The sequence below is a fragment of the Thamnophis sirtalis genome, unplaced genomic scaffold (genome assembly GCF_051295495.1).
Source record: "Thamnophis sirtalis isolate CommonGarterSnake01/CBP01778 unplaced genomic scaffold, rThaSir2_p1.2 scaffold_8, whole genome shotgun sequence".
In the NCBI taxonomy this organism is placed as follows: Eukaryota; Metazoa; Chordata; class Lepidosauria; order Squamata; family Natricidae; genus Thamnophis; species Thamnophis sirtalis.
In genome coordinates this window covers 3,509,742-3,532,708 of record NW_028261388.1, presented here as the reverse complement: position 1 = coordinate 3,532,708, position 22,967 = coordinate 3,509,742, and the positions used below count along the sequence as shown (strand labels likewise).

General features: G+C 47.4%; 1 protein-coding gene across 3 annotated transcripts in view; it reads left to right on the top strand.

The window, feature by feature from the left end:
- Positions 1-5,231: 5,231 nt before the first annotated feature.
- The window catches only part of TSKU (tsukushi, small leucine rich proteoglycan), a 29,947-nt gene continuing 12,211 nt past the window's right edge, over positions 5,232-22,967 (top strand). Inside the window, exon 1 of one of the 3 annotated variants that reach the window (XM_087720978.1) lies at positions 5,232-5,379. The gene's annotated coding sequence lies outside the window, so the exon portion shown is untranslated. Of the gene's footprint in view, positions 5,380-10,082; positions 10,319-18,570; positions 18,665-22,967 lie in introns of those variants that run through there. The other 2 variants (XM_087720979.1, XM_087720980.1) reach the window with 2 other exon arrangements.

The window sequence follows — 22,967 nt, the reverse complement described above, 5'->3', positions numbered from 1 at the left end:
GTTCCCAAGTGGAAAAGAAAATGAGATTTATTTCTTTTTTCTCTAATGAAAACAGTCAATTTCGTCATCACCTTTGCAATCCATTCTTCCATTGTGAAAATCAGCCTATCTTTCCATCTTCCTACACGTAAGATCCTCACTGTTCTCAACCTGTGTAATAAGAAAAGTTCCAACTTTTCTTTCAAATATTTAGAGGGGGTGGCAGGTTGTATGTGTGGGAAGTTATCATCCAGCCCTCTCCCAGAAAAAATGAAATATCCTAGGAAATATTGAAAAGGCAGAATATTTCTCTGGATGTGAAAAGAAAGAAACATGCTTTAAAAGACAGAATAGCTGCCTGTAGCTTCCTGCCCATCCACACTTTGTCAATAGGCCATTGAGAAGGCCAGGCTAGCCCACTTTACATAACAAAGACTCCTCCACTGCAGCTGTAGCGAGGGATTGTGGGAAGTTATCATCCAGCTCTCTCCCAGAAAAATGAAATATCCTAGGAAAAGGCAGAATATTTCTCTGGATGTGAAAAGAAAGAAACATGTTTTAAAAGACAGAATAGCTGCCTGTAGCTTCCTGCCCATCCCCACTTTGTTAATGGGCCATTGAGAAGGCCAAGCTAGTCCACTTTACATAATAAAGACTTCTCCACTTCAGCTCCAGGGGGTGGGTGGGATTAAAGCATGATAATATTGGCCCCAACTGACCACATGGCATCTGAGAACTCAACCAAACCTGGATTCAAAACACAGCCTAGAGAGTTGCCCCTGCATGGCCCTATGGGAGTCTGACAACCAATCAGAATACATTTCTTACACAGGAACAGGAAACAGAGAGGTGGGACTGAACAGGTTATAAAAAGCCTAGCAAGCCCCTCCCTCAGCCCTTCTCTTCTTCTCCACCAACATTGAAGCACGTGATCCCCTTTTCTGTTCAGGGCTCAAGCCATGTGGCCCTGTCCAACAATAAACCATCTTTCCAAGCAGCCTCCATGTCTCCGGTGTCTTTTTTCTCACTTGGAGCCGAACCCAGAAGGACGTTTCTTTCAACATATGAACCTCACTTTAACCGAAGAAACTGAACTGCGTGTTTTGAAACCTCATAATTGCATTTAAACCTCGTTCCCAGATTTGAGATTTTGCAATCTCAAATTTAAAACCCCGTTTTAAACTGGCTAATCTCCAAACCTAGTTCCCTAAACACAAATTGCTACGCTTAGATAATAGATAGGCTCAGATAATCAACCTTTTTAAGGCTTAAGACGATTATCAGGTTCACACCGCTTAGAGTGACTTCTCCTCTTACACAATACAATGGGATTATATGATGCTAATCCCGCTTTTGGTCGAGCATGTTGTGTGAAATCAAAACTTTTCGGGAATTGTAGGGGTGGAGGGAAGGAGTGGAGACAGACAAATAAAACATTTCCTTCTTTGGTAATGCTTCAGAATACAAGGTACTCCTCGACCTCCGACCACAATTGAGCCCCAAATTCATGTTGTTAAGTGGGTTTTGCCCTGTGTTACCACCTCCCTTGCCACGGTTGTTAAGAAAATCATCGCAGTTGCTCAATTAGTAATGTGGTTGTTAAGGGAATCCCCGTTGGCTTTACTTGTCAGACGGTCACAAAGTGGGAATCACATGAGCCCGGGACCATCATAAATAGGAATCGAGTTGCCAAGCGTCTGAATTTTGATCCCGTGACGGTGGGGGATGCTGCAAACGGTCGTAAGTGTGAAAAATGGCCATAAGCCCCTTTTTTTCAGTCCTGTGGTAGCTTCGAATGGTCGTTAAATGAATTGTTGTTAAGTCGAGGATTACCTGTGTTTCTTTACATCAGCAGCTTTTAAGATACTGGACTTCAATTCCCAGAATTCCCCAGCCAGCGGGGGATTCTGGGAGTTGAAGTCCACAAAATCTAACAGTGAAACACTGCTCCACAGAGCTAAAATGAAGATTCTGGGTCAGAAAACCCAGTTTAAATCAGATTTCTCCTCCTTGTTGCTAAAGGAAGCAGCTAATTTTAGGATTCAATTTGGGATTTAACATTCCCATGGAAATCAAAAGAGAAAGTAAACTTTGGAAAACTGGGAAAAAGTAACTTTTAGCATCCATAATGTCCTGCTTTTCTGGTTATATACTGGGAGTATTTACGATTCACTTAGTGACCATTTGAAGTTACAACAGCACCGATTTATGACTATTTTTCAGATTTATGACCATTGCAGTATCCCCAGTAAAAGTCTGATTTAAGATGTGTTCTCTCATCCAGAGGTTTCATTTCGCCTCTCTTTAGAGCACCATTTCTCAACCTAAACATCTGTTAGGTTGGTGGACTTCAACTCCCAGAATTCCCCAGCCAGGCATGTTGGCTGGGGAATTCTGGGAGTTGAAGTCCACTAATCTATGCCCATCAATCAATGCCCAGAATTCCCCAGCCATGTTGGCTGAGGAATTCTAGGCATTGAAGTCCAATACCTTAAAAGATGCTCTGGTTCAGAAACACTTGTAAGTAGGTAGTCCTCGACTTACAACAGTTCATTTAATGACGGTTTGAACTTACAACAGCACTGAAAAAGGCGACTTGGGACCGTGTTTCACACTTAGCGACCGTTGCAGCATCCACCCCTTGGTCATGTGATCAAAATTCAGACGCTTGGCAACTGACTCGTATTTATGACGGTCGCAGTGTCCCCCGGGGTCAAGTGATCCCCTTTTGTGACTTTCTGATAAGCGACATCGAGTCACTTAAAAACTGTATCATGAAAGGTCGTAAAACGGGGCAAAACTCACTTAACAACCGTCTCACTCAGCAACATAAATTTTGGGCTCACTTGTGGTCGTAAATCAAGGATTATCTGGAGCGTAGCCAAAGAAGGAAATGTTTACTCCTTACTGTTGTAAAACAAGGACTACCTATAGATTACATACAGTACGGAAATTTTGTCTTACGCTATATAGATGATTTATATTCTTCGCTCTCTAACTTAGAAGTTTCTTTCGGAAATTTCTCTTTTTTAAATTTTATTTTAATACAAACAATCCATCTTCCAGCACATCCGTCTGGGTGCAAGTATCTTGTGCAATAACGATTAGCATTTACAACCGTACTCACAATTTAATCTGCTCATGACTTAAGACTGAGATAGATAACATATCCGATACTATAACAATCTTCTTAACTTGTTTAATTCTATTAATACATTTTTTCAATATGTCACTAATCTAAACGTTCATTCCTAACTTTCATATTCGCTCTCTAACCCTCGGTAGGATAATCCTCACATGATATATAATATTCAGTTTCTTCCTTCTCTTTAATTGCCAGCGTTAACCTATTCATTTCTGCACATTCTAATATTTCCCGAATCGAAATTCTCATCCCTAGGAATCGCTTCACTTTTCCGGTGTTGTGAAAAAACACAATCTTAGCCGCTATTACATGCGTAATCAGATATACATTTTCTTTACTATAAGTTTCGGGTAAAATCCCCAGCAAAAAATATTTCTTTCAGAATTATCCTTCTCTTTAATTGCAAGTGTTAACTGGCAGCTGCCCATCCTGCAGGGTGGCGCCGGAATCTACCAGTCCCAGGGGCAAGAACGTACTCTGCACATGCTCAGATATCTGAGCCCATCCTGAAGGGTGCTGGAATGTAGCCATCCCTGAGCTCATCCTACCCCATTCTGAAGCCTGGGAAGCCAGGGAACAAGAGTGCGCTCTGCACATGCTCGGATATCTGAGCCCATCCTGCAGAGGCACCTAGGAGCCGAGGTGGCGCAGTGGTTAAATGCAGCACTGCAGGCCACTTCAGCTGACTGCAGTTCTGCAGTTCGGCGGTTCAAATCTCACCGGCTCAGGGTTGACTCAGCCTTCCATCCTTCCGAGGTGGGTAAAATGAGGACCCGGATTGTTATTGGGGGGCAATATGCTGACTCTGTAAACCGCTTAGAGAGGGCTGAAAGCCCTATGAAGCGGTATATAAGTCTAACTGCTATTGCTATTGACTGATATCTGGAGTTCAGCGGTTCAAATCTCACCGGCTCAGGGTCGACTCAGCCTTCCATCCTTCCGAGGTGGGTAAAATGAGGACCCGGATTGTTGTTGGGGGCGATATGCTGACTCTGTAAACCGCTTAGAGAGAGCTGGAAGCCCTATGAAGCGGTATATAAGTCGAACTGCTATTGCTATTGACTGATATCTGGAGTTCAGCGGTTCAAATCTCACCGGCTCAGGGTCGACTCAGCCTTCCATCCTTCCGAGGTGGGTAAAATGAGGACCCGGATTGTTGTTGGGGGCAATATGCTGACTGTAAACCGCTTAGAGAGGGCTGAAAGCCCTATGAAGCGGTATATAAGTCTAACTGCTATATCTATCTATCTATCTATCTATCTATCTATCTATCTATCTATCTATCTATCTATGTATCCTATCTCTATCATCTATCATCTATCATCTATCTATTCTATCTATATCTATCTATCTATCTATTCTATATCTATCTATCTATCTATCTATCTATCTATCTATCTATCTATCTATCTATCTATCTATCTATCTATCTATCATCTATCTATCTATCTGGGTAAAATGAGGACCCAGACTCTGGGGGCAATATATGCTGACTCTGTAAACCGCTTAGAGAGAGCTGAAAGCCCTATGAAGCGGTATATAAGTCTAACTGCTATTGCTATTGCTATAGTGCCAGGAGTATCTGCCATACCACATGTAGTTCGGGGTGGCAGGCTAGCATCAGGATTGAATAACACACACACACACACACACACTCACACTCATTGTCTCCCTCTGCCATCTCCCCCCCCCCCATAAAAAAAAGTTTCCAAACTTTCTCCCGAGCCACCCCGCTGGAGAAGAGCCCAGCGGTGCTCTCCCTCCGTCCCCGCCTTTCCCTTCCAGATGTTCCATCCCTTCCCTTTGGCTGGAAAAGTTGCCTCCCCCCCTCTTCCTCCCCCACACCCCCCCCCCGCACCAACCTCCAAATCCCTCCCCTCCCCAGAAACGGGGCGGGGGAGGAGGAGGAGGAGGAGAGGAAGGGGTGGGGGCGTCCCTTTCCTCGTGCACGCGCCCAGCGGAGCCGCGCCCTCCGGAGAGACTGGCTGGGAAGTGGGAGGGGAGGGGGGGGGGAGAAGAGAAGGGGGCGGGGCGGGGGGCGCGCGCCCCCGGAGGCGCGTGCACGAGCCGGAGAGTTTGCGCGCTGGCGGCGGAGCGCTTTAAAAGCCCCGCGCGCCTCCGAGGAGCGTCCAGCTGCTCCGCCGCTGCTGCTTCTCCTCCTCCGCCGCCGCCGCCGCCGCCGGGAGAGAAGGGCTCGCTCCCGCCGCCGCCTCCGCCTCTCCCAGCGAGGCGCGGAGCTGTGGCCGGCTGGCGAGGTGAGTTCCAGCGGTGCCCGGCGGGGAAGCCCTTGGGAAAGCAGCCGGGGGGGGGGAAGGGAAAGGAGACGGGACGGGCTGGGCTTCCTTGTCTCCCGGGTGGGCGAGGGAGGGCGGGCGGCTGCAGGCAGGCAGGCTGGCCGTCCCTCCGACCGGTCGATCCTCTGCATCTCCATCCCCCACCACCCCCTCCGGGACTTCGGCTGGAGAGGAAGGAAGTGGGGGGGAAGGACTCCTTCGGTTGAATTTTGCACGGGGCATCCAAAGGGGAGGAGTTGCGCTGATTTTTGCACATCGGAGGGGGGGGGAGCTTGCACTGAGTTTTGCACGGTGCATGGGGGGGCTGTTAATTTTTGCACATCGGAAAAGGGGGTTGCGCTGAGTTTTGCGCGGGGCATCCGGGGGGGTGTTCTACTGACTTTTGCACGGGGCATGGCGGGGGGGGGGTGCGCTGACTTTTGCGCGGGGCACCCGGGGTGTGTGTGTTCTACTGACTTTTGCACGGGGCATGGCGGGGTGTGTGTGTTGCGCTGACTTTTGCACATCGGAAAAGGGGGTTTGCGCTGAGTTTTGCGCGGGGCATCCAGGGGGGGGTGTTCTACTGACTTTTGCACGGGGCATGGCGGGGGGGGGGTTGCGCTGAATTTTGCACATCGGAAAAGGGGGTTGCGCTGAGTTTTGCGCGGGGCATCCGGGGGGGTGTTCTACTGACTTTTGCACGGGGCATGGCGGGGGGGGGGGTGCGCTGACTTTTGCGCGGGGCACCCGGGGTGTGTGTGTTCTACTGACTTTTGCACGGGGCATGGCGGGGTGTGTGTGTTGCGCTGACTTTTGCACATCGGAAAAGGGGGTTTGCGCTGAGTTTTGCGCGGGGCATCCAGGGGGGGGTGTTCTACTGACTTTTGCACGGGGCATGGCGGGGGGGGGTTGCGCTGAATTTTGCACATCGGAAAAGGGGGTTTGCGCTGACTTTTGCGCGGGGCATCCAGGGGGGGGGGGGTGTTTCTACTGACTTTTGCACGGGGCATGGCTGGCAGGGGGGGGGTTGCGCTGACTTTTGCACATCGGAAAAGGGGGTTTGCGCTGACTTTTGCACGATGTTGCATCCAGCGGGGGTTGCGCTGACTTCTCCACGGGGCATCCAGAGGAGGTATATTTTGCTGACTTTTGCACGGGGCATTGATGGGGGGGTTTACACTGACTTTTGCGCATCGGGAGGGGGGTTGCGCCGACTTGTACGGCGTTGCACCAAGGAGGGGCGTTGCGTTCACTTTTGTACGGGGTATCCAGAGAGCGGGGCGAGTGTTCTGCTGACTTGCAAGGGGAGTGGGGTTGCGCTGACTTTTGCACGGGGCATTGATGGGGGGGGGCTACGCTGACTTTTTGCACATCGAGGGGGAGATTGCGCTGACTTTTGCACGGGGCATCCGGAAGGGGTTTGTTCCGCTGACTTTTGCACGGGGCGAGCTTGGGGAGTTGCGGTTCTTCTGGGTTTTGCGCGGTGCATAGAGGGGGGGTTGCGTTGAATTTTACACGGGGCATCAGGGTGGATGGGTTGCGCTCCTTTGCAGGGGGGGGGGGGGGGCTCCGTTGTGTGTATGTGTTTGTGACTCCAGCACGCGCTTTCTGCAACTTTGGAGCGAGTCTAGAGAAAAGAAAGTGTGCGTGCGTGTGTGTGTGTGTGTGTGTGTGTGTGTGTGTGTGTGTGTCTGTCTGTCTGTCTGTCTGTCTTCCAGGGGCTGCCCCAAAGAAGAGGGGAGGGGGTGTCAATCAATTTTCCAAAGCCCCTGAAGGGCAGGACAAGAAACGACAGGAGAGAAAGTAATCAAGAAGAGAAGCTACCTAAGAACTAAGGAGGACATTTCTCTAGGGAGAAAAATTAACCAGTGGAACAGCTTGCCACCAGAAGTTGTGGGTCACTGGAGGCTTTTAAGAAGACACTCGACAGCCATTTGTCTGAACTGGTATAGGGTCTCCTGCTTGAGCAGGGGGTTGGACTAGAAGACCTCCAAGGTCCCTTCCAGCTCTACTCTGATTGAAATGGTATAGGGCCTCCTGCTTGAGCAGGGGGTTGGACTAGAAGACCTCCAAGGTCCCTTCCAGCTCTACTCTGATTGAAATGGTATAGGGCCTCCTGCTTGAGTAGGGGGTTGGACTAGAAGACCTCCAAGGTCCCTTCCAGCTCTACTCTGATTGAAATGGTATAGAGCCTCCTGCTTGAGTAGGGGGTTGGACTAGAAGACCTCCAAGGTCCCTTCCAGCTCTACTCTGATTGAAATGGTATAGGGCCTCCTGCTTGAGTAGGGGGTTGGACTAGAAGACCTCCAAGGTCCCTTCCAGCTCTATTCTGATTGAAATGGTATAGAGCCTCCTGCTTGAGTAGGGGGTTGGACTAGAAGACCTCCAAGGTCCCTTCCAGCTCTACTCTGATTGAAATGGTATAGGGCCTCCTGCTTGAGCAGGGAATTGGACTAGAAGACCTCCAAGGTCCCTTCCAGCTCTACTCTGATTGATTCGATTTGATTTGATTTGCTGCATGGATGCACGGGACTTCGATCCGGGGTTTGCTGAGCCACGTTGGAAGAGTTAACCATGTTAGCTTGTATGAAAAACAAGGCTTGGCTGTTGCAGCCTTAATAAAAAGAGGGCAAAGGATGAAGAGGCGTGATGATGTTTTCTGAACTGAAAAAAAAAACCAAGGGTGACCTTAGACTAGAATCAATAAGCTGGAAAAGGGACCTTGGAGATCTTCTAGTCCAGCCCCCTGCTCAAGCAGGAGAACTACGCTATTTCAGGTCTAGCCTCTTCTTTTAGGAGACTCCTGCAAAGTGTGTGTGTGTGTGTGTTCCGTGCCTGAGTTGGACTACGATACCCATCAGGCTCAGCACCTGCGGACGAAACTTTGCAGAGGTCTGGAGTAAGATCGCAAGTCTTATTTTTTTAACTTATTTATTCACTTATTTATTAACTTTAAATGCTGCTGGCTGGATTTCTCTTTGGCCCAATTGTATGGTCAGTCCTCACCTTAACAACAGCTCATTTAGTGATGGTTCAAAGTTGCCACAGTACCGAAAAAAAATGTGTTAAGACCTACGGCGTTGCGTTATCCCCATAGCCGTGGGATCAAAATTGGGACGCTTGGCAACCGACTCATACTTGCGACGGTCGCCGCGTCCCAGGATCACAGGATCCCTTTTGTGACAAGTCAAGGTGGGGGGAAGCTGGTTTCACTTAACAAGCGTGTCGCTCACTGAACAGCGTGGCGATTCGCTGAACGACTGTGGCACGCACGGTCCGTAAAATGAGGCAAACATCAACCGCTGCCTTAGCAACAGAAATTTGGGGCTCGAATTGTCGTCGTATGTGGAGTACCGCCTGTAACTCAAATGTAAATAGGAAGGAATGTTTGGGTGCTGTTTTTTCGTTGCTAAGGTTAAGATCACCCTGCCAATCAAAAGTGCGTCTAGTCAAGGCGATGGTTTTGCCAGTTGCAATGGATGGCTGTGGAAGTTGGACCATAAGGAAGGTTGAGGGCCAAAGAATGGAGGCCTTTGAACTCTGGTGCTGGAGAAGAAGACTCCTGCATTGAGTCCCTTGGACTGCAAGGCCATCCAACCGGTCAGTCCTAGAGGAGAATCCACCCTGGCTGCTCTTTCGAAGATCCTGAAGAGGAAACTCAAAGGCTTTGGCCACCTAATGAGAAGGAAGAAGGACTCCCTGGAGAAGAGCCTCATGCTGGGAACGATGGAGGGCAAAAGAAGGGGACGACAGAGAAGGAGGTGGCTGGATGGAGTCACCGAAGCAGTGGGCGTGAGCTTCAATGGACTCCAGAGGATGGGAGAGAACAGGAAGGAATGGAGGAACGTGGTTCATGGGATCGCGATGGGTCAGACACGACTTCCCAACTAACAACAACAAAAGGCTTAAGTTGCAGAAATTGAGTAAATTGTGACTCGGAACTGGGAACCAGTTTATTTGTCCTGTTGACTTTGGCAGTGATGGCGAATCTTTTGGGCACCAAGTGCCGAAAAGGTCACACGGAAATGGCATGCATGCGCTTGTCAGGACCACACTCCGGAAAAGTCAAACTTCCAGGTTCCAGCACCCAGCAGGCAGCTGGCCGATGAGCATGTGCAGGCTGGTTTTCAGCAGTGCCGCGCGCACGAAGGGATCATGCTTCCAGAAAAGCCGAGCTTCTGGGGTTCTGGTGCACATGCGCATCTGACAATCGGCTGCCTGGTGTGCATACACCAGGGGTGGATTCCTGCCAGTTCTAACCTCTTCTATAGGTTCCACAAATCTACAGTGTCGTTTAGAACCGGTTCCAGCTCCCTCCTCCCGCCCGTCCGGACATGATCAAGATGAAGAGCGAGTGGAGGAATTCTGGGAGTTGAAGTCCACAGGTCTTAAAGCTGTCAAGTTTGAACACCCCTGGGTTTTTTTTCCTAAAGGGTTAGGGGTGCGAGGGTCTTGTAACTCGACAGCTTTAAGACTTGCGTGCTTCAAATGCCAGAGTTCCTGAGCCAACATGACTGGAGGAGGAATTCTGGGAGTTGAAGTCCACAAGTCTTAAAGCTGTCAAGTTTGAACACCCCTAAGGGTTTTTTTTTTTCCTTAAAGGGTTAGGGGTGCAAAGGTCTTGTAACTTGACAGCTTTAAGACTTGCGCACTTCAATGCCAGAGTTTCTGAGCCAACATTTTGGTTGCTAAGCAAGAGCGTTGTTAAGTGAGTTTCAGCACATTTTACAAGTTGGCCACGCCCACCCGGCCACATGGCCGGCAAGCCACTCCCACAAAGCAGGCCACACCTACAGAAGAGGTTCTCTAAAAATTTGAAACCCACCACTGGCATACACACACCGGTTTTCAGCACCACTGCACGCACAAAGGACGGCTGATCACTGAGTGCATGCGCGCCAGAAACCCGGAAGACAAACAGGTAAGGCCGCACATGCTGGGTGACATGTGGGCATGCGTGCCATAGGTTTGCCATCATGGCCCAATGGCAGGCAATAAATTGGAGAAAGAAGGAGAGAAAGAAAAAGAAAGGGAGAGAGAAAGGGAAGAAAGAAAAAGAGACAGAGAAACAGAGACAACAAAGAATGAAATAAAAAAGAGAAAGAAAAAGAAAGACTGGGGAGAAACAGGGAAGAAAGAAAAAGAGAGAAACAGAGAGACTAGAAAGAATGAAAGAAAAAAAGAAAAACAGACAAGAAAAAATGAAAGAAAGAAAGAAAGGGAGAGGAAAAAAAGGAGAGAAAGGGAAGAAAGAATAAAAAAGGGAAAAAGGAAAAAGAAAGTGAAGAAAGAAAAAGAAACAGACAGGAAAGAATAAAAAAAGAGGAAAGAGAGGAAGGGAAAAAAGAGGGAGAGAGAAAGAAAAAGAAAGAAGGAGAAAGAAACAGGAAGGAAAAGATGCCAGAAGAATTCAGATTCTGCTCACCACTGTTCCTTGCAAGTAACAATCTAGCAGGGCAAGAAATGAGAGAAGTTACACCTGTTGGATTTCTGCATGTGGATTTCTTCCACAGGTAGAGCCATTCCTGCTTTAAAATCATGCCCTCTTTCCTTTCTCTCTTATTAGAAGCGTTTGTCTAGACCAGTCAAACTGTGTTGGGAGGACTCCTTTCAAATTCGCGCAGCAATTGCCGTAGGATTTAACCTTTGCAGGTACAGGCGGTCCTCGACTTACGACCCCCCCCCCAATTGAATCCAAAACTTCTGTTGCAAAGCAAGATAATTGCTAGGTGAGTTTTGCCTGGCTTTATCGCCTCCCTTGCCAAGGGTGTGACTTGAACCCAAGTCACTAACTGGGTTGTTAAGTCAATTTGGCTTCCCTATTGGCTTCGCCGGTCAGAGGGTCATAAAACAGGTCGCGTGACCCTGCGACGCTGCAGCCGTCATAAATACGAGTCAGTTGCCAAGCGTCCGAATGGTCATAGGTGTGCACAACAGTCATAAGTCACCTTTTTCAATGCCGTTGTGACTCCGAACGGTCACTAAACGAACTGCTGTAAGTCGAGTTACTTGCCAGGGCTGGAAAATAAGTCCCGTCGGAGTCTGCATTAATACAATAATACAACACAATAGCAGAGTTGGAAGGGACCTTGGAGGTCTTCTAGTCCAACCCCCTGCCTAGGCAGGAAACCCTATACCGTTCCAGACAAATGGCTATCCAATATCTTCTTAAAGACGTCCAGTGTTAAATGTTCCATTCTCTTTTGTATAATCCCTTCATGATAATCCTTTTATGATAATCCCTTGGCTCGTTTTGCCATTTCCTCCTTCCTCTTCTTCCTAATCCTCTCCTTTCCTCAGAAGTGTAAGGTGTGTGTAACTTGAGGAAGAAGTCTTCTGGAAATGGTCATAATTTTCCCCATAATTAAGTGTTGATTGAGTTCAGAGTAATCCAGTAAATGAAGCTGGGGAAACTCCCAGTTCCCAGGAAAATATTTGCAAGAGGTTAGTTAAAAAGTAAATTTTCTCTTAAGGTCTCAACCGGAGCCGGATTTCCTTGTCTGGATTAAAGGAGAAATCAAGAGTCAAGCGGCCTGTGAAATGTGGGGTTCCTTGAAACTGGTTTTATGTGACATTAAAAAAAAACAAAACCCAAACATGGGTTTAGAATAGAAATCAAATGTTTATAGCTCAAGGTTGAACTCATCGGTGCTCTCCGAAGTGGATTGTTTTCTTGCAAACGTTTTCTGACCTGGCTAGGTAACATCATCAGTGTTAGAAGGGAGTGGGGTTTGTGGAGAGGAGGGCTGTGGAGTCTTGGTGTTCTCTGAGCTTGGTTTGTTTTCTTGCAAATGCTTTTCTTTTTTTTAAACTATTTTTTATTAAGCAAACATTGAAAACAACAGTCACTCGTGCCCTTGTGACCTCTAGACTGGACTACTGCAATGCGCTCTACATGGGGCAGCCCTTGAAGAGCATTCGGAGACTTCAGCTTGTCCAGAATGCAGCCGCGCGAGCGATCGAGGGTGCGCCTCGGTTCACCCACGTAACACCTATCCTCCGCGAGCTGCACTGGCTGCCTATTGGTCTCTGGATACGCTTCAAGGCGCTAGTCGTCACTTATAAAGCCCTTCATGGTATTGGACCTGGGTACTTGAGAGACCGCCTGCTGCCAATCACCTCCACTAGACCGATCAGATCCCACAGATTGGGCCTCCTCCGAATTCCATCTGCCGGCCAGTGTCGGCTGGCGACTACCCGGAGGAGAGCCTTCTCTGTGGCTGCTCCGACCCTCTGGAACGAACTCCCCGTGGAGATTCGAACCCTCGCCACCCTCCAGGCCTTCCGCAAAGCCCTTAAAACCTGGCTGTTCCGACAGGCCTGGGGCTAAAGAGCTGTTGCCCCCGTCTCGAATGGTATGACTGTTGTGTGTTTTAAATTATGCATTGTTGTGTTTCGTTTCTTAATTTTTTTGTCTGTATCCCCCTTCCCTGGTTTGAGTTGTGAGCCGCTCTGAGTCCCCTTCGGGGGAAAAGGGCGGCATATAAATATAATAAACAAACAAACAACAAATAAAACATTGGGCACAGTGCAACGTTTCTGGCATAGTCATTTCCGTAGACTTTTTTTGATCTTACAACAATGACAGTTTACATCCATTACAAAGGTAGGTGTAATCAGTCAAATTACCTACCCATTAACCCCTTTTGTTATACAGTTACTATCAGTACATACACATATCCAATTCCTACCTATCGTACAATATTAATACCGTATTTTCCCATTTCTTGCAAACGTTTCATTACCTAACTAGGTAACATCATCAGTGCTAGAAGGGAGTGGGGTGGAGGAGGAATGTGGGGTCCTTGGTGCTCTCTGAGCTTGGTGGTTTTCTTGCAAACGTTTCATTACCAAACTAGGTAACATCGTCAGTGCTAGAGGGGAATGGGGTGGAGGAAGAGGATTGTGGGGTCCTTGGTGCTCTCTGAGCTTGGTGATTTTCTTGCAACGTTTCATTACCAAACTAGGTAACATCATCAATGCCAAAGATGGTTTGTTGAATTTTGCCCTTAAACATGGGGGCTTTTGGACATTTGAAGCTGAGAATCCTGGTTGAGGGCATAGGGAGGGGCTTCCTAGGGTCCTCGCGAAACATTTTGGGCTCCCTATACAACTCATAACCCTTCATTTAGCGACGGGAGCCCAGCATGTCTTCCTATGTTGGTTGCAGCAAAATGATTCAATCAATGGGAGCAGAGGTGGAAGAGGGACCTTGGAGGTCTTCTAGTCCAACCCCCTGCTCAGGCAGGAGACCCTGTACCTATGATGGCGAACCTATGGCACGCCTGCTAGAAGTGGCACACGGAGGTCTCTCTCTGTGGGCACGCCTGTCTTCGGCACCTGGTTTTCTAGTTTTTGGCACGCAGGGGTGTTTGCGGATGCCGGAGCGCCGGAAAATCGCCTGGAAAAGGCCCCCAAAATGGCCAAAGGCCAGGCCGTTTTTCGGGCTGTTTTCCAGGCTGTTTTCAGGTTATTTTTCAGGCCAAAACACAGCCTGAAACAGCCCCAAAATGGCCTGGAAAAGCCCCCAAAATGCCCCAAACCCAGGCCCTTTTTCGGATCTTTTTCAGGCCATTTTTGGGCTGTTTTCCAGACAATTTTCAGGTTAGTTTTCAGGCCAAAACACAGCCTGAAAATGGCCTGAAAAAGGCCCCCAAAAGGGCCAAAACCTGGGCCGTTTTTCAGGCCTTTTCAGACCATTTTCCAAGCCGTTTTCAGGTGATTTTTCAGGCCAGAAAACAGCCCAAAAATGGTCTGGAAAAGGCCCCAAAATGGCCAAAACTCAGGCCCCTTTTCGGGCCATTTTTGGGCTGTTTTCCAGGCCATTTTCAGGTTAGTTTTTCAGGCCAAAACGCAGCCTGAAAATGGCCTGAAAAAGGCCCCCAAAAGGGCCAAAACCTGGGCCGTTTTTCAGGCCTTTTTCAGACCATTTTCCAAGCCGTTTTCAGGTGATTTTTCAGGCCAGAAAACAGCCCAAAAATGGTCTGGAAAAGGCCCCAAAATGGCCAAAACTCAGGCCCCTTTTCGGGCCATTTTTGGGCTGTTTTCCAGGCCATTTTCAGGTTAGTTTTGAGGCCAAAACGCAGCCTGAAAATGGCCTGAAAAAGGCCCTCAAAACAGCCAAAATCCAGGCAGTTTTTCAGGCCTTTTTCAGACCATTTTCCAAGCCGTTTTCAGGTTATTTTTCAGGCCAGAAAACAGCCCAAAAATGGTCTGGAAAAGGCCCCAAAATGGCCAAAACTCAGGCCCCTTTTCGGGCCATTTTTGGGCTCTTTTCCAGGCCATTTTCAGGTTAGTTTTGAGGCCAAAACGCAGCCTGAAAATGGCCTGAAAAAGGCCCTCAAAACAGCCAAAATCCAGGCAGTTTTTCAGGCCTTTTTCAGACCATTTTCCAAGCCGTTTTCAGGTTATTTTTCAGGCCAGAAAACAGCCCAAAAATGGTCTGGAAAAGGTCCCAAAATGGCCAAAACTCAGGCCCCTTTTCGGGCCATTTTTGGGCTCTTTTCCAGGCCATTTTCAGGTTAGTTTTCAGGCCAAAACACAGCCTGAAAATGGCCTGAAAAAGGCCCCCAAAAGGGCCAAAACCCAGGCCTTTACCAGACCATTTTCCAAGCCGTTTTCAGGTGATTTTTCAGGCCAAAACGCAGCCAGAAAAAGGCCTGAAAAAGGCCCTCAAAACGGCCAAAATCCAGGCAGTTTTTCAGGCCTTTTTTCAGACCATTTTTGGGCTGTTTTCCGGGCCTAAAAACAGCCCAAAATGGCCATTTTCCAGGCCATTTTTTAGGTTATTTTCCAGGCCAAAACACAGCCTGAAAACGCCCCAAAAATGGCCTGGAAACGGCCAAAAAAAACCCAACTTGAAAATGGGCCAAAAATGGTCGGAAAACGGCATGAAAACTGCCCAGAAAATGGCCAAAAACGGCCAAAGAAACAGGATTGCGCACACCGGCCAGCTGGTCTTCGGCCTGTGTTTTGGCCAGAAACCCGAAGACCAGCTGACCGGCAGGCACATTCTCTTACAATTTCTGGTGGCAAGTAGTTCCACTGGCTAATTCAGTGTTTCTCAACGTTGGCAACTTGAAGATGTCTGGACTACAACTCCCAGAATTCCCCAGCCAGCGAATGCTGGCTGGGGAATTCTGGGAGTTGAAGTCCGGACATCTTCAAGTTGCCAACGTTGAGAAACACTGGACTAATTGTTTACTGAACCTTCAAAGTTATAACAGCGCCGGAAAAGGACTTATTCCCGCTTTCCCCACTTACGACCATTGATCACATGATCAGAATTCGAAGGCTTGGCAACTGGCATGTACTTATGACTGTTGCAGTTTCACGTGATTCCCCTTTGGCGACCTTCTGACTAGCAAAATCACCGTTGGAAGCCCGATGCACTTAACAACGGTGTTACTAACTTACCAAGTGCAGTGATTCGCTTAAGAACTGCGGGAAGAAAGGTCGTGACATGGGGGCAAAATCCGCTTGGCAGCTGTCTTGCTCAGTGGTGGAGATTTGGTCCTTGCGTGTGGTCGTAAGGTCGAGGACTACCTGTACCTACAAAACGGGGGTGGTGAGGAGCTTGCAAGAGTGATGCAGTTTTTCTCGTTGAGACGGAAGGTTCGTATCTCACAGGTATCTTTGGATAAAGGTAAACATGGGGTTTTAGTTAGCAAGCAGTAGTTTCTGATGTGGAAGTCTTGCGGAGAGGGTGTGTACAGACTAAGCCAAATAAGTGGTGTGGGTTCCTCTTCCTTCAGCCGTTACGGGGCGTTTTCCACAACCCCAGCTAACAGCCATCACATGAGTTTTGTTGTATTATTATTTTTTTTCCTGCTTGGCAACTGGAGTTCTTCATGTGATGTTTATGGATGATGTGTAAAACTGAGATAGAAACACAAACGGACCCCACCTTAATTTGGAATACTAGTCGACAACCTTTGTCCAGTGGTGGTGGTGGTGTCATCGTTCCAGAGAAGTTTCCTTATCTAAACAGAGTAACAGAACCGATCAAAAAGTAGTGGGACGCTGACCTTCGGCTTCCCGCTGGCTTCCCCATTCGAGTTTCCTTGCGGGAATTTTCCAAAGAACTTGTAAATCTCTCCTCCTCCTCCTTACTCTCCTCCCTTCCTTCTCTTTCTCTTTTCCTTCTCTCTTCTTCTCTTTCCTTCTCCTTCTTCCTTTCCTTTCCTTTCTTCCCTTCTCTTTCCTCCTTCTCTTTCCTCCTCCCTCCCATTCTCTTTCGCCTTTCATACGGGATGCAGGAGACTGCGGACAGGTGGGAGAGGAAGTGAGGGATTGCAAGATAGACTGGGAAACTGTCACAAAATGTTGAAAATGAACATCATGCGACGACCTCTGCACTTGCCAAGCGTCTGAATTTCAATCCCGTGATTGTGAGGGAAGGGGCAATGCCGCAAAGGTTGTACGGGTGAAAAACGGTCCTAACTCACTTTTTTTAGTGCCATTGTAACTTTGAATGGTCGCTAAATGAACTGTTGCTAAACAAGGACTGCCTATATTCAAGCACACAGTAGGGAGACCATTAGTTTTGGAAGTTTTGCCTTATAGCAATAGCAATAGCAGTTAGACTTATATACCGCTTCATAGGGCTTTCAGCCCTCTCTAAGCGGTTTACAGAGTCAGCATATTGCCCCCAACAACAATCCGGGTCCTCATTTTACCCACCTCAGAAGGATGGAAGGCTGAGTCAACCCTGAGCCGGTGAGATTTGAACAGCCGAACTGCAGAACTGCAGTCAGCTGAAGTAGCCTACAGTGCTGCATTTAACCACTGCGCCACCTTGGCTCTTCTATCTATCTTCTATCTCGTGTGTGTGTTGTGTGTGTGTGTACCAACATAACTCTGGAATGCCTTAAGCAATTTCAACCGAACTTGGTACACAGATGACTTACTCTCTGGATAAAAATACTGTGGGGTAAAATACCTCGGGGGTGTGAGCGTTCTGTTAAGATACAGCCTGTTGTGCCTTAAAACAGCTTCTACTGTACTGTTGTAAAATAGTTTCTACTGTACAGTACAGTGGAATTTGCCATGGTAGCAGCTCCACAGTACTCCACCAGGGGGCTCCCTCTGGTAAGGGGGAAAATCCAACATTAGAAATTAACGTTGGGTCCGGACATTTTCAGCTAGTGCTGTATAAAAGAACGGTCACGAAGCAAACCGTTGTAAGTCGAGGACTATCTGAATTGCACTGAAATGCAGAAGCATGGAACTTGGCATGGGGGGCCTTCCCAAAAATTGAATTGGAGAAGTCAAATCAGAAGCGGGAAGCGGAAAAACTTACTTTTCAGGCTTAAGGGTTATTTTTTCCAGGGGGAGAAAAAAAAGCTTCCCTTAATAAAGCCACAATCAGAGTGTAATTAAACAAAAAGAACAAAACTGCTTGAAAAGCGGAATCCGTAACATCAAGGCCACTTAGTCACGTCCAGACACTGGAAGTGAGTAATGCTTTGAACTGACATGCGTCTCGTGGCCCAAAATAGCAGGAATCCTCTCCCACTAAATCCAAGCCATCAAGGAAGGAGAGAAGGAGAGAAGAGTGTAAGGAAAGGGAGGGAGGAAGTGAAGGAGGGAAGGAAGGAGAGAAGGAAGGAGGGAAGGAAGGAGAGAAGGAGAGAAGAAAGGCTGGAAGGAAGGAGGGAATGAAGGTGGGAAGGAAGGAGGGAAGGAAGGAGAGAAGAAAGGAGGGAAGAAAGGAGGGAAGGAAGGAGAGAAGAAAGGAGGGAAGGAAGGAGAGAAGGAGAGAAGAAAGGCGGGAAGGAAGGAGGGAAGGAAGGAGAGAAGGAGAGAAGAAAGGGAAGGAGGGAAGGAAGGAAGAAAAGAGTAGGATTGTTGTAAAATAAGATGGGTTTATAGGATGGTAAGAAAGCAACTTCAATCATATTGTCAACTGTAGGGGAGAAAAAAATTCTTACAAATACATATTATTAATAACAGTTATGAGATCATATAATTGTGAATGTATATATGAGAAATAAAAAATTTAGAATAATAAATAAATAAACAAAGCAAGCCATTTATTGAAGCCAGGGCAAGGAGGGGGAAAAAAGCAGATTTGCAGGTGCTATGCAGTCCTTGACTTACGACGCTTTGCTTAGTGACCAAAAGTTACAACGTCGCTGAAAAAGTTGAACTTGGGGATCGTTTCCCACACTTTACGACCTCTGCGGCATTCCTCACGGTCACCAAAATTCAGAAACTTGGCAGCTGATTCATTTTAATTTAAATTTGGTCCAATCACCAGGAGACGGTGAGTTCTAGTCCCACTTAGGCATGAAAGCCGGCTGGGTGACTTTGGGCTATATGACCAGGAGACGGTGAGTTCTAGTCCCACCTTAGACATGAAAGGCGGCTGGGTGACTTTGGGCCAATCACCAGGAGACGGTGAGTTCTAGTCCCATCTTAGGCATGAAAGGCAGCTGGGTGACTTTGGGCCAATCACCAGGAGACGGTGAGTTCTAGTCCCACCTTAGGCATGAAAGCCGGCTGGGTGACTTTGGGCTATATGACCAGGAGACGGTGAGTTCTAGTCCCACCTTAGACATGAAAGGCGGCTGGGTGACTTTGGGCCAATCACCAGGAGACGGTGAGTTCTAGTCCCATCTTAGGCATGAAAGGCAGCTGGGTGACTTTGGGCCAATCACCAGGAGACGGTGAGTTCTAGTCCCACCTTAGGCATGAAAGCCGGCTGGGTGACTTTGGGCTATATGACCAGGAGACGGTGAGTTCTAGTCCCACCTTAGACATGAAAGGCGGCTGGGTGACTTTGGGCCAATCACCAGGAGACGGTGAGTTCTAGTCCCATCTTAGGCATGAAAGGCAGCTGGGTGACTTTGGGCCAATCACCAGGAGACGGTGAGTTCTAGTCCCACTTTAGGCTTGAAAGCCGGCTGGGTGACTTTGGGCCAATCACCAGGAGACGGTGAGTTCTAGTCCCGCCATAGACATGAAAGCCGGCTGGGTGACTTTGGGCCAATCACCAGGAGACGGTGAGTTCTAGTCCCACCATAGGCATGAAAGCCAGCTGGGTGACTTTGGGCCAATCACCAGGAGACGGTGAGTTCTAGTCCCGCCTTAGGCATGAAAGCCAGCTGGGTGACTTTGGGCCAATCACCAGGAGACGGTGAGTTCTAGTCCCGCCTTAGGCATGAAAGCCAGCTGGGTGACTTTGGGCCAATCACCAGGAGACGGTGAATTCTAGTTGCACCTTAGGCATGAAAGCCGGCTGGGTGACTTTGGGCCAATCACCAGGAGACGGTGAGTTCTAGTCCCACTTTAGGCATGAAAGCCAGCTGGGTGACTTTGGGCCAATCACCAGGGGACGGTGAGTTCTAGTCCCACCTTAGGCATGAAAGCCGCCTGCGTGACTTTGGCCAATCACCAGGAGACTGGGAATTCTAGTCCTGCCTTAAGCATGAAAGCTGCCTGAATGACTTCAGGCCCTTCTCTCTCAGCCCAGCCCACCTCACAGGGTTGTTGTGGGGAAAATAGGAAGGGAAAAAGGAAGTATTAGTTATGCTTGCTGCCTCTCCAGTTAAAGTAATAAAGTTGGGATAAATTAATTAATCGATTGAAAACTACTATCAACTGCCAGCATTTACAAGCTGAAAGTATTTCGGGGAACTTCGCCACAATTCCCCCCCCCCCGATGTCCTTAGTCCCGTGATCGCGAACCTATGGCACACCATATCTGACCATCAGATGCTCCAGCACATATGTGCATGTTGGCCAGCTGAATTTTGGCCTTCCAGAGAGCCGGGGAAGGCCGTTTTCGCCCTCCCCAAACTCCGGTGGCTGGGAGCCTGGGGAGGGGGGGGGGACAAAACAGTTGTCCCCCCCCCCGTGGGAAATACCAAGCTCAGCTTGGAGGCAACTAGTGCAACGCGCATGGGGAGTGCGTGGAGGGATTGTGTGCACATGCGCATGTGGAGGGGGGGCTTTGCATTATGGGTGCCGGCCCGCGTGCGTCCTCACATTTTTGATACTCAACAACAGAAAGGTTAGCTGCCATTGCCCTTAAGTCACCACTCACAAAGACTTTGGAAAATCCCTAATTTTTCCCCCCGCGTCAATCGGGAGGAAGATTTGACAGTCTCTATTTTTTTTGGGGGGGGGGGGAGAGTACCGTATCCTCATTTGACCGATACAGTCATGCTGGGTGCTAACCTATCATTAAAGCATAACTGATCTTGTTTTAAACCAATGCTGGTTTTGCACAGCGTGGTTTCGGGCTTAAAAAGCGGGTTTCGATGTCACCGTTAAGCCGATCTTGGTTTTGGGAAACGGTACGAGACCCCGGGGAGAAACGACAAAACCTTAACAATGAAAAATGTGTTAATATCAAGGCAGGAAATAAGGGGGGGGGGGGGGAATTGATTTGGCTGGAATAAACCTGTTTTGTGGACTGCCAAAACTCTTTGGTGGAGCCCTTGGCATTTCCAGCCAAACTCAACCTCTCGTACATTGTGGTTGCGTTGATTTTGCAATTTGTACAATTTACAACTCTTTGTTTAGTGGCCGTTCGCAGTTACGACACTGAAAAGAGAGAATTGCGACTGTTTTTCACACTTGCAGCGCCCCTTATGGTCACATGATTCAAAATTCAGATGCTTGGACCACTGACTCGTATTTATGACGGTTGCAGTGTCCCGGGGCCACGACAAAGTCAAGGGGGAAGCCAGGTTCCCATAACAACCACTTTAAAACCTTAACAACGGCAATAATTCATTTAACCACAAGAGAGAGAGGTCAAGACTCACTTAACAACTGTCCCACTTAGCAACAGAAGTGTTTGGCTCAATAGTGGTCATAAATCAAGAACTACCTGTAATCTGGGGCGCTTGGCTTAACTGGTGTGTTTATGAGCCAGGATGTCACAGGAAATTACCTCCGTTGAGTTAAACTGGGTTAGATTAAGCCCAAGTAAACCCTGTTGGGCACTCTTAAAATGGGTCAGAACTCACTTCACCTGTGTCTCACTTAACAACTGAAATTTTGGGCTCAATTGTGGTCGTAAATCGAGGGTCACCTGTATCGCTAAACAGCTGAGATTATTATTATTATTATTATTTTAATTCCAACTCTAATTGCCTGCAGACTTCCTCAATTGCCAGATCCCCGTCTGGCTTGAGAAGTAAGAACTGGGATATTGAAAATTCAAAAGAAAAATTGCTCAAATAATCCAGTCTTTTTTTTTTCCTTTTTCTGGCAGAAGGTTTATTATATTTCACCAGAGGTGAAATCCTCCCGGTTCGGCCCGGCTCAACCAAACTGCTAGGGATGATTGTCCTTTGTTCTGCAAAAAATGCTTCCAAGGATCATGCAGCTCAACTTTGCTTTTTTTAAAGCATTTTTTCCCTGCTGGTTTGGTCAAACCAGACAAATGCTTTAAGAAGCTTTAAAAAATAGCTTTTTTAAAAAAAAAAGGTTTAAAAATAGTTTTAAAAATAGCTTTAAAAATAGTTTTTAAAAAAAGCTTTAAAATAGCTTTAAAGCTTTAAAAATAGTTTTAAAGAATAGCTTTAAAAATAGTTTTAAAGAATAGCTTTAAAAAGCTTTAAAAATAGCTTTTTAAAAAAGGTTTAAAAATAGTTTTAAAAATAGCTTTAAAATAGTTTTTTTTAAAAACTTTAAAATAGCTTTAAAGCTTTAAAAATAGTTTTAAAAATAGCTTTAAAAAGCTTTAAAAATAGCGTTTTAAAAAAGGTTTTAAAATAGTTTTAAAAATAGCTTTAAAATAGTTTTTTTAAAAAACTTTAAAATAGCCTTAAAGCTTTAAAAATAGTTTTAAAAAATAGCTTTAAAAAGCTTGAAAAAATAGCTTGAAAAAATACCTTCCGACAATCACGTGGCTCGTTGGAAGCTATTTTTTAAAGCTTTTTTAAGCATTTTTTTTCCCTGTTCAGGAAAAAGATGCTTTAAAAGTCTTTTAAAAATAGCTGAGGGGGGGGGAGTTGGCTACGCCCACCCAGTCACATGACACCCCCCAACCAAGCCACACCAACAGAACCAGGGGGGGGGATTAGATTTCATTACTGATATTCCCCCACCCTGCACAAAAACACATGCGCGCGCAGCTCTTTCTCTCGTTCTCCTTTTTCAAGTTGAGAAAGTCCCCGGATTATTTCACTTTTGTCAAAAATTTGGCAAGGGGCTGCATGCCAGATGCTTCCCTCTCTCCCTCCTTCCCTTCCTTGCCCAGAACTGAGAGAGGCTGGAAGCCAAAGCAACAAGGCATATTTGTCTTAAAACCCCTCCTGAATTCCCTCCGCCCCCACTGGCTTTGCAACACGCTTAAGGAAGAGAAGGATTGGGGGACGGCGGGGGAGAGAAATCCCAACGGACCATCGAAGGGGAAAACTAATTTGGTGCCCAAGAACCGTGGTGGAGCAGCCTGGAGGCCTTTTAAAATTAGCCACCTGATTGCCGAGCACTTCAGAAATGGAATTTGCCATTTGCAAACCCAGGTTATTTTATTGCATTGGTTTTTTAAAATTGTGGTTATGTCTCTCTGAGCACCGTGAGAATATATCTGGAAAAAAAACTCCGCACCG